The sequence below is a fragment of the Equus asinus genome, unplaced genomic scaffold (assembly GCF_041296235.1).
Source record: "Equus asinus isolate D_3611 breed Donkey unplaced genomic scaffold, EquAss-T2T_v2 contig_137, whole genome shotgun sequence".
In the NCBI taxonomy this organism is placed as follows: Eukaryota; Metazoa; Chordata; class Mammalia; order Perissodactyla; family Equidae; genus Equus; species Equus asinus.
Genome location: NW_027224780.1, coordinates 23,219 through 31,618, shown reverse-complemented (window position 1 = coordinate 31,618; position 8,400 = coordinate 23,219). Strand labels below are relative to the sequence as shown.

Here is an 8,400-nt window from a genome sequence, read left to right as displayed (position 1 = left end):
AGCCTACAGCACCCGGTATTCCCAGGCGGTCTCCCATCCAAGTACTAACCTGGCCCGACCCTGCTTAGCTTCCGAGATCAGACGAGATCGGGCGCGTTCAGGGTGGTATGGCCGTAGACGCTGGCGCCTGCCGCCGGCGCCCCTAAGAAGCCGCGCCGCGTCGCCCGGCCCGCGGCTCGCGCGCGCCCAGGCCTCTGTGACGCGCACCCGCCGCCGGCGCCCCCTGCGCCCGCGCCCGGCCTGCCGCCTTCCTCCCGCTGCTGCCTCCCGCCGCGGCCGCCTCGGGCGCGGCCAGCGGGCCAGCCAAACCCTGCGCTGCCCCGCCCTGCTGCCCTCCCAGGGCGCGGAGGCCTGGAGCAGCCCGGGGTGCGAGGAGGCGGGGCGGGGCGGGCGGCGGTGGGAAACGAGGGGTGGTGGGGGCGGCGGTGGGGGCGGGGATGGGGGCGGGGCGCCTGGCTGGGCGCTCTCCCCTCGCGGCCCGGGAACACTCCAGGCCGCCCTGGCCGCTCGGATCCGGCGATGGGTCGCAGGAGATGCGGCTGCTGGGAGGGGGGTGGCGCGGGGCACTTGGCCCGAGGCGTCGGGGCGTCGGGCCGCCGGGCCCGTGCTCCTCTGAGTCCCCTCCGGCCCGAGGGGCCTCCCAGCGGGAGCCCTGACCTCTGCGGCGCCGGCCGGGCCCCGACTTGCCCAAACCCAGGCGGAGCCACCGGCGCGACCAGAGGGCGTCAGCGGAAGCCCGCCGCGCTGCCCCTGAGGGAGCGGGGAGGCGGGGCGGCCACACTTCCCCCCCGCCAGCGCCGCCCAGGAGACCGGCACCCCGCCCCCAACCCGCCCCTCGCGGGGACCCTGGACAGCTCCTGCTGGCGCCAGCCCAGAGACCCAGAGACAGAGACAGAGACAGAGACACGGAGAAACAGAGAAACGGCGACACGGAGAGGATCCAAGACACGGACCTAGACAGACACCCACCCTGACCCAGAGAGGCTCTGCCCAAGAGCTCGCTTCCCCCCCAGGAGGGCGGTGGTGCTGGAGCTGGGCCCGGGCCAGGAGGCAGGGGCCCCGGGGCTGGCGATCACCCCTGGGGCCCTAGGCCGCGCAGACAGGCTCTCAGGAGTCCCGGGCTCCCGGCATCGCTGCCCCGCCATCGCCCAGGAACCACAGGCAGGCACCGGAGCTCGCTGGCGCGCTCTGTCTGCGCTTGCGTGTGCGTGTGCTTGTGCGGGTTGTGCGAGTGGGTGTGTAGGCGTGTGTGTGTGTGTGTGTGTGTGTGTGCGCGCGCGCGCGCGCGCCTGTGTGTCTGTGTGCCTGTGTGTGTGTGTGCGTCCGGGTTTGTGTGTTCCTTTCTCTCCGCTTCTTCGCTCTGGCTCTTTTCCTCTTTCTGCCGGGCACCCCCGACCTTACTGAGTTGATAGAAGGAGCAGGCAGAAAAGTCAGGGCCCAGAGAACTTGGCACGAGAAAGCAGCTCCATCTACCAGACATGTAGAAGCCCCTCCCCGACGACCGACCGCAGCGTCCCCGTTCTGCTCAAGTGCCGCTGGGGACGTTGCCCGGGATCTCCCGCCCGCTAGGTCACCGACGAAGGCGCCTCCGTCTTCCCAAGAGCGCGCTCGCGCCCAGGACGGAGGGAGGAGCAGCACGGTGTGATGACGGGGAGGAAGAGTCGCGTCCGAAGGCCCGTCGGTGCCTGCCGACGTCCCGGCTCTCCCTGTCTCGAGACCTCTGGGCTTCAGGGTTCTGTGCCGCAAGGCTTTCCCGCCGCACCCCCCGGGACCCAGGGCGCGCTGTGTGCGCTGCCCGTCTCCAGCGTTTGGGCCCTGTGGGCCTTCTTGCGTCCCACTGGAAAGGGGACCCTGGGACGGAGAGAAGATGGGCAGGGGGCGGGCTTCGGCAAAGAGAGCGACGGCCATCCACAGACGTCCGACGAGGCCCTCCGGGGCGCCAAGCTCTCCATTTTCCACGGCACGTGTCCTCGTCAGGTTCTGCCACCTCTGGCCGGCATGCGTAGGCACACCGCTGGTCTTGCGGCCCCAGAGGCGAGGAGGCGAACGCCCCGGAGGCCGAGATTGGCACCCGCGTTCTCGGCTGCTGGGTGGCCAGCACCTAGGAGAGTGTCTGGCCGGAAGCAGCCAGGCGATCGATCCCTGGGTGCTGGATGAGCCTCGGCGGCAAGAAGTAGGCTCGTGGGGAAGGACGGCGGCCGAGGCCCGGGCCCCCACCGAGGCCGCGCTCCGTGCTGAGCGGTCTGCTCCGTATTTCCCGCTTGCGTTCTCACCAGCACTCGCCCCCGCAAGGAGGCACGAACGCCAGGACCCCCTCGCACCAGAGGAGGAAAGCGCAGCTCAGGGAGGGCACGTCACTCGCGGGAGACGGCGCCCCTTGGGTTTCAGCTCAGGACTTCGGTCTCCCGAGCCTGCGTTTCGGGGCAAGGCTCCGGTCCCGCGCTCCGGGAAACTGACAGGGACGCAGTCCCGCTTCTCCCCGCAGAAGGTGCTCCTCGGAGATCAGATCCGGGGACCCGTCAGAACCACCCCGGGCACGAGCTGGCAGGGAGCGACGCGCACCGCACCCCCCCCCTCCCCCATCCCGCAGCCCGCAGCCCGCAGCCCGAGGAAGCGAGGAGCAGGCGATAGAGGCGCTGGGTTGGCAGGAGGGGAAACGGGGCCGGCAGGAGAAGCGAACCGCGAAGAGACTCCCTCCCAGGACGACGATGGCTGAACGGGGAGAGGAGGGAGCTTTGGGTCCTCTCTCGTCCTGCTTTGACCGGGATGTCCCCATTTTTCCACAGCGAGCGAGTATGGCTCTTGGATTCGGTGGGGAAGACGTGATTTATCTGGAGGACTTTTCCCTTCGGGGGTTCAAAGTCCGTTCTCTGAGGCAAGGCTCCCTCTCTGCCTCCCTGTCCTTCCCATTCGCCTCCCCGGAAGCCAGCTCTCCTCCCGGTTTCCTGGATCCCTTGGCCACGGTCCTCTGTTGCAAACACAGGCAGGTGCAAAGAAGATGCGAAAGGCTGCCCGAGCCACGCGAACGGAAAGCTGAAGCCAGGGAGCCAGGAAGGGCTGGCTGCTGAGGGAGGACGTGTCCTGTCAGGAGGCTTTTCAACTCCCTCTGACAGATGCGGCCTGGAGGGGCGGGGCCCGGCCGGGGCCCTGGGGTGGTAGGGGTCGGGTGTGAGGGGGTGGGTGGGGAGGCGGGGGGAGGCGGGAAGAGAGGGAGGCCCCCGAGTGAGGGGACACCAAAAGCCTCAGCCATCAAGACTCCTCGTCTTTGCATCCAGCGTTCTCAAACTCAAAACGAACGCAAGCTCATCCACCAGGAGCAACGTAGCAGCGTTTCCAAGCGAGGCAGGACCGCCCGAAGGCGAAAGCAGAATGGGATCCTAGTCAGGTGGAGCTTGAAACTCAGACCCACCCACCCCCCTCCCCACCCCACCACCACCTCCCCCCCTCCCCCCCACCCCGGGAAGGGGGCTTCTGGAAGGAAAAGCGAGACAATCTGACAGGGACAAACTTAGGTCGGGAAAGGAGTGTTGATTGTGAATGAGCCTCTCAAGGACAAGCAAGCGGGTACCAGGTTTTAGAAGATGACCTGCAGCGGCAGAGACGCCAGCAAAGGCAGAAGCCATCCCGTCTTGGGTGAGGTGCCCGAGACGCTCCTCTCTAACCCAGTCCGCCCTGTCCTTGGAGAAGCGGGCGGTGTCTGGAAAAGCCTGACCAGGTGCCTTTCCTCGGTGGGCGGGGCTGGTCGCTTTGGGACCCGTTTGGGCCTCCCGGCACCGCCGTGGAATCCGTTCCACCTGACAGGACGACTCTACCCGGCGGCTGGGGCGGCGGGGGCGGGGCGCCGAGGGAAGGGCTGGGGTGTCACCGGAGCGGGAGCCGAGCGGGTGGGAAGAGGCCGAGGCCAGAGGGAGCCGGCCGGCGGCGTGTGCGGCGTCGGGGTCCCGGTCCCGGTCCCGGTCCCGGTCCCGGTCCCGGTCCCGCCGGGCTGGCCCCGATTGGCCCTGGGTTCGGGTGGGGCCGCGAGCTGGAAGGGTTGGGCTGTGGCGGGGAGGGGTTGGGCCCTGCCCATGGGCGGCGCCGGCGGGCCCGCGGTGCGGAGGGGGGCGGGAGGGGAGGGGGAGGGTGGGGGGGGTCGGGCTGGCTGGAGGGGTGGGGGGCGTCCGCGGAGGACGGAGGCCGGAGGCCGCAGGACGGAGGAGGGGCGGCAGGAGCGCGGAGGGAGCCGCGCCCGGCCGGCGGCAAAAGGCGAGGGAGGCAAAAGCCTACAGCACCCGGTATTCCCAGGCGGTCTCCCATCCAAGTACTAACCAGGCCCGACCCTGCTTAGCTTCCGAGATCAGACGAGATCGGGCGCGTTCAGGGTGGTATGGCCGTAGACGCTGGCGCCTGCCGCCGGCGCCCCTAAGAAGCCGCGCCGCGTCGCCCGGCCCGCGGCTCGCGCGCGCCCAGGCCTCTGTGACGCGCACCCGCCGCCGGCGCCCCCTGCGCCCGCGCCCGGCCTGCCGCCTTCCTCCCGCTGCTGCCTCCCGCCGCGGCCGCCTCGGGCGCGGCCAGCGGGCCAGCCAAACCCTGCGCTGCCCCGCCCTGCTGCCCTCCCAGGGCGCGGAGGCCTGGAGCAGCCCGGGGTGCGAGGAGGCGGGGCGGGGCGGGCGGCGGTGGGAAACGAGGGGTGGTGGGGGCGGCGGTGGGGGCGGGGATGGGGGCGGGGCGCCTGGCTGGGCGCTCTCCCCTCGCGGCCCGGGAACACTCCAGGCCGCCCTGGCCGCTCGGATCCGGCGATGGGTCGCAGGAGATGCGGCTGCTGGGAGGGGGGTGGCGCGGGGCACTTGGCCCGAGGCGTCGGGGCGTCGGGCCGCCGGGCCCGTGCTCCTCTGAGTCCCCTCCGGCCCGAGGGGCCTCCCAGCGGGAGCCCTGACCTCTGCGGCGCCGGCCGGGCCCCGACTTGCCCAAACCCAGGCGGAGCCACCGGCGCGACCAGAGGGCGTCAGCGGAAGCCCGCCGCGCTGCCCCTGAGGGAGCGGGGAGGCGGGGCGGCCACCCTTCCCCCCGCCAGCGCCGCCCAGGAGACCGGCACCCCGCCCCCAACCCGCCCCTCGCGGGGACCCTGGACAGCTCCTGCTGGCGCCAGCCCAGAGACCCAGAGACAGAGACAGAGACAGAGACACGGAGAAACAGAGAAACGGCGACACGGAGAGGATCCAAGACACGGACCTAGACAGACACCCACCCTGACCCAGAGAGGCTCTGCCCAAGAGCTCGCTTCCCCCCCAGGAGGGCGGTGGTGCTGGAGCTGGGCCCGGGCCAGGAGGCAGGGGCCCCGGGGCTGGCGATCACCCCTGGGGCCCTAGGCCGCGCAGACAGGCTCTCAGGAGTCCCGGGCTCCCGGCATCGCTGCCCCGCCATCGCCCAGGAACCACAGGCAGGCACCGGAGCTCGCTGGCGCGCTCTGTCTGCGCTTGCGTGTGCGTGTGCTTGTGCGGGTTGTGCGAGTGGGTGTGTAGGCGTGTGTGTGTGTGTGTGTGTGTGTGTGTGCGCGCGCGCGCGCCTGTGTGTCTGTGTGCCTGTGTGTGTGTGTGCGTCCGGGTTTGTGTGTTCCTTTCTCTCCGCTTCTTCGCTCTGGCTCTTTTCCTCTTTCTGCCGGGCACCCCCGACCTTACTGAGTTGATAGAAGGAGCAGGCAGAAAAGTCAGGGCCCAGAGAACTTGGCACGAGAAAGCAGCTCCATCTACCAGACATGTAGAAGCCCCTCCCCGACGACCGACCGCAGCGTCCCCGTTCTGCTCAAGTGCCGCTGGGGACGTTGCCCGGGATCTCCCGCCCGCTAGGTCACCGACGAAGGCGCCTCCGTCTTCCCAAGAGCGCGCTCGCGCCCAGGACGGAGGGAGGAGCAGCACGGTGTGATGACGGGGAGGAAGAGTCGCGTCCGAAGGCCCGTCGGTGCCTGCCGACGTCCCGGCTCTCCCTGTCTCGAGACCTCTGGGCTTCAGGGTTCTGTGCCGCAAGGCTTTCCCGCCGCACCCCCCGGGACCCAGGGCGCGCTGTGTGCGCTGCCCGTCTCCAGCGTTTGGGCCCTGTGGGCCTTCTTGCGTCCCACTGGAAAGGGGACCCTGGGACGGAGAGAAGATGGGCAGGGGGCGGGCTTCGGCAAAGAGAGCGACGGCCATCCACAGACGTCCGACGAGGCCCTCCGGGGCGCCAAGCTCTCCATTTTCCACGGCACGTGTCCTCGTCAGGTTCTGCCACCTCTGGCCGGCATGCGTAGGCACACCGCTGGTCTTGCGGCCCCAGAGGCGAGGAGGCGAACGCCCCGGAGGCCGAGATTGGCACCCGCGTTCTCGGCTGCTGGGTGGCCAGCACCTAGGAGAGTGTCTGGCCGGAAGCAGCCAGGCGATCGATCCCTGGGTGCTGGATGAGCCTCGGCGGCAAGAAGTAGGCTCGTGGGGAAGGACGGCGGCCGAGGCCCGGGCCCCCACCGAGGCCGCGCTCCGTGCTGAGCGGTCTGCTCCGTATTTCCCGCTTGCGTTCTCACCAGCACTCGCCCCCGCAAGGAGGCACGAACGCCAGGACCCCCTCGCACCAGAGGAGGAAAGCGCAGCTCAGGGAGGGCACGTCACTCGCGGGAGACGGCGCCCCTTGGGTTTCAGCTCAGGACTTCGGTCTCCCGAGCCTGCGTTTCGGGGCAAGGCTCCGGTCCCGCGCTCCGGGAAACTGACAGGGACGCAGTCCCGCTTCTCCCCGCAGAAGGTGCTCCTCGGAGATCAGATCCGGGGACCCGTCAGAACCACCCCGGGCACGAGCTGGCAGGGAGCGACGCGCACCGCACCCCCCCCCTCCCCCATCCCGCAGCCCGCAGCCCGCAGCCCGAGGAAGCGAGGAGCAGGCGATAGAGGCGCTGGGTTGGCAGGAGGGGAAACGGGGCCGGCAGGAGAAGCGAACCGCGAAGAGACTCCCTCCCAGGACGACGATGGCTGAACGGGGAGAGGAGGGAGCTTTGGGTCCTCTCTCGTCCTGCTTTGACCGGGATGTCCCCATTTTTCCACAGCGAGCGAGTATGGCTCTTGGATTCGGTGGGGAAGACGTGATTTATCTGGAGGACTTTTCCCTTCGGGGGTTCAAAGTCCGTTCTCTGAGGCAAGGCTCCCTCTCTGCCTCCCTGTCCTTCCCATTCGCCTCCCCGGAAGCCAGCTCTCCTCCCGGTTTCCTGGATCCCTTGGCCACGGTCCTCTGTTGCAAACACAGGCAGGTGCAAAGAAGATGCGAAAGGCTGCCCGAGCCACGCGAACGGAAAGCTGAAGCCAGGGAGCCAGGAAGGGCTGGCTGCTGAGGGAGGACGTGTCCTGTCAGGAGGCTTTTCAACTCCCTCTGACAGATGCGGCCTGGAGGGGCGGGGCCCGGCCGGGGCCCTGGGGTGGTAGGGGTCGGGTGTGAGGGGGTGGGTGGGGAGGCGGGGGGAGGCGGGAAGAGAGGGAGGCCCCCGAGTGAGGGGACACCAAAAGCCTCAGCCATCAAGACTCCTCGTCTTTGCATCCAGCGTTCTCAAACTCAAAACGAACGCAAGCTCATCCACCAGGAGCAACGTAGCAGCGTTTCCAAGCGAGGCAGGACCGCCCGAAGGCGAAAGCAGAATGGGATCCTAGTCAGGTGGAGCTTGAAACTCAGACCCACCCACCCCCCTACCCCCCCCCACCACCACCACCTCCCCCCCTCCCCCCCACCCCGGGAAGGGGGCTTCTGGAAGGAAAAGCGAGACAAACTGACAGGGACAAACTTAGGTCGGGAAAGGAGTGTTGATTGTGAATGAGCCTCTCAAGGACAAGCAAGCGGGTACCAGGTTTTAGAAGATGACCTGCAGCGGCAGAGACGCCAGCAAAGGCAGAAGCCATCCCGTCTTGGGTGAGGTGCCCGAGACGCTCCTCTCTAACCCAGTCCGCCCTGTCCTTGGAGAAGCGGGCGGTGTCTGGAAAAGCCTGACCAGGTGCCTTTCCTCGGTGGGCGGGGCTGGTCGCTTTGGGACCCGTTTGGGCCTCCCGGCACCGCCGTGGAATCCGTTCCACCTGACAGGACGACTCTACCCGGCGGCTGGGGCGGCGGGGGCGGGGCGCCGAGGGAAGGGCTGGGGTGTCACCGGAGCGGGAGCCGAGCGGGTGGGAAGAGGCCGAGGCCAGAGGGAGCCGGCCGGCGGCGTGTGCGGCGTCGGGGTCCCGGTCCCGGTCCCGGTCCCGGTCCCGCCGGGCTGGCCCCGATTGGCCCTGGGTTCGGGTGGGGCCGCGAGCTGGAAGGGTTGGGCTGTGGCGGGGAGGGGTTGGGCCCTGCCCATGGGCGGCGCCGGCGGGCCCGCGGTGCGGAGGGGGGCGGGAGGGGAGGGGGAGGGTGGGGGGGGTCGGGCTGGCTGGAGGGGTG

General features: G+C 69.7%; 2 non-coding genes across 2 annotated transcripts; both read right to left on the bottom strand.

Moving 5' to 3' along the window:
* On the bottom strand, positions 1-119 carry LOC139043018 (5S ribosomal RNA). Its single transcript, XR_011500096.1, has one exon. It is a non-coding gene; the product is annotated as a 5S ribosomal RNA (ribosomal RNA).
* A 4,140-nt stretch (positions 120-4,259) lies between these two features.
* Positions 4,260-4,378, bottom strand: LOC139043020 (5S ribosomal RNA). Its single transcript, XR_011500098.1, has one exon. It is a non-coding gene; the product is annotated as a 5S ribosomal RNA (ribosomal RNA).
* Between the last annotated feature and the right edge of the window lie 4,022 nt (positions 4,379-8,400).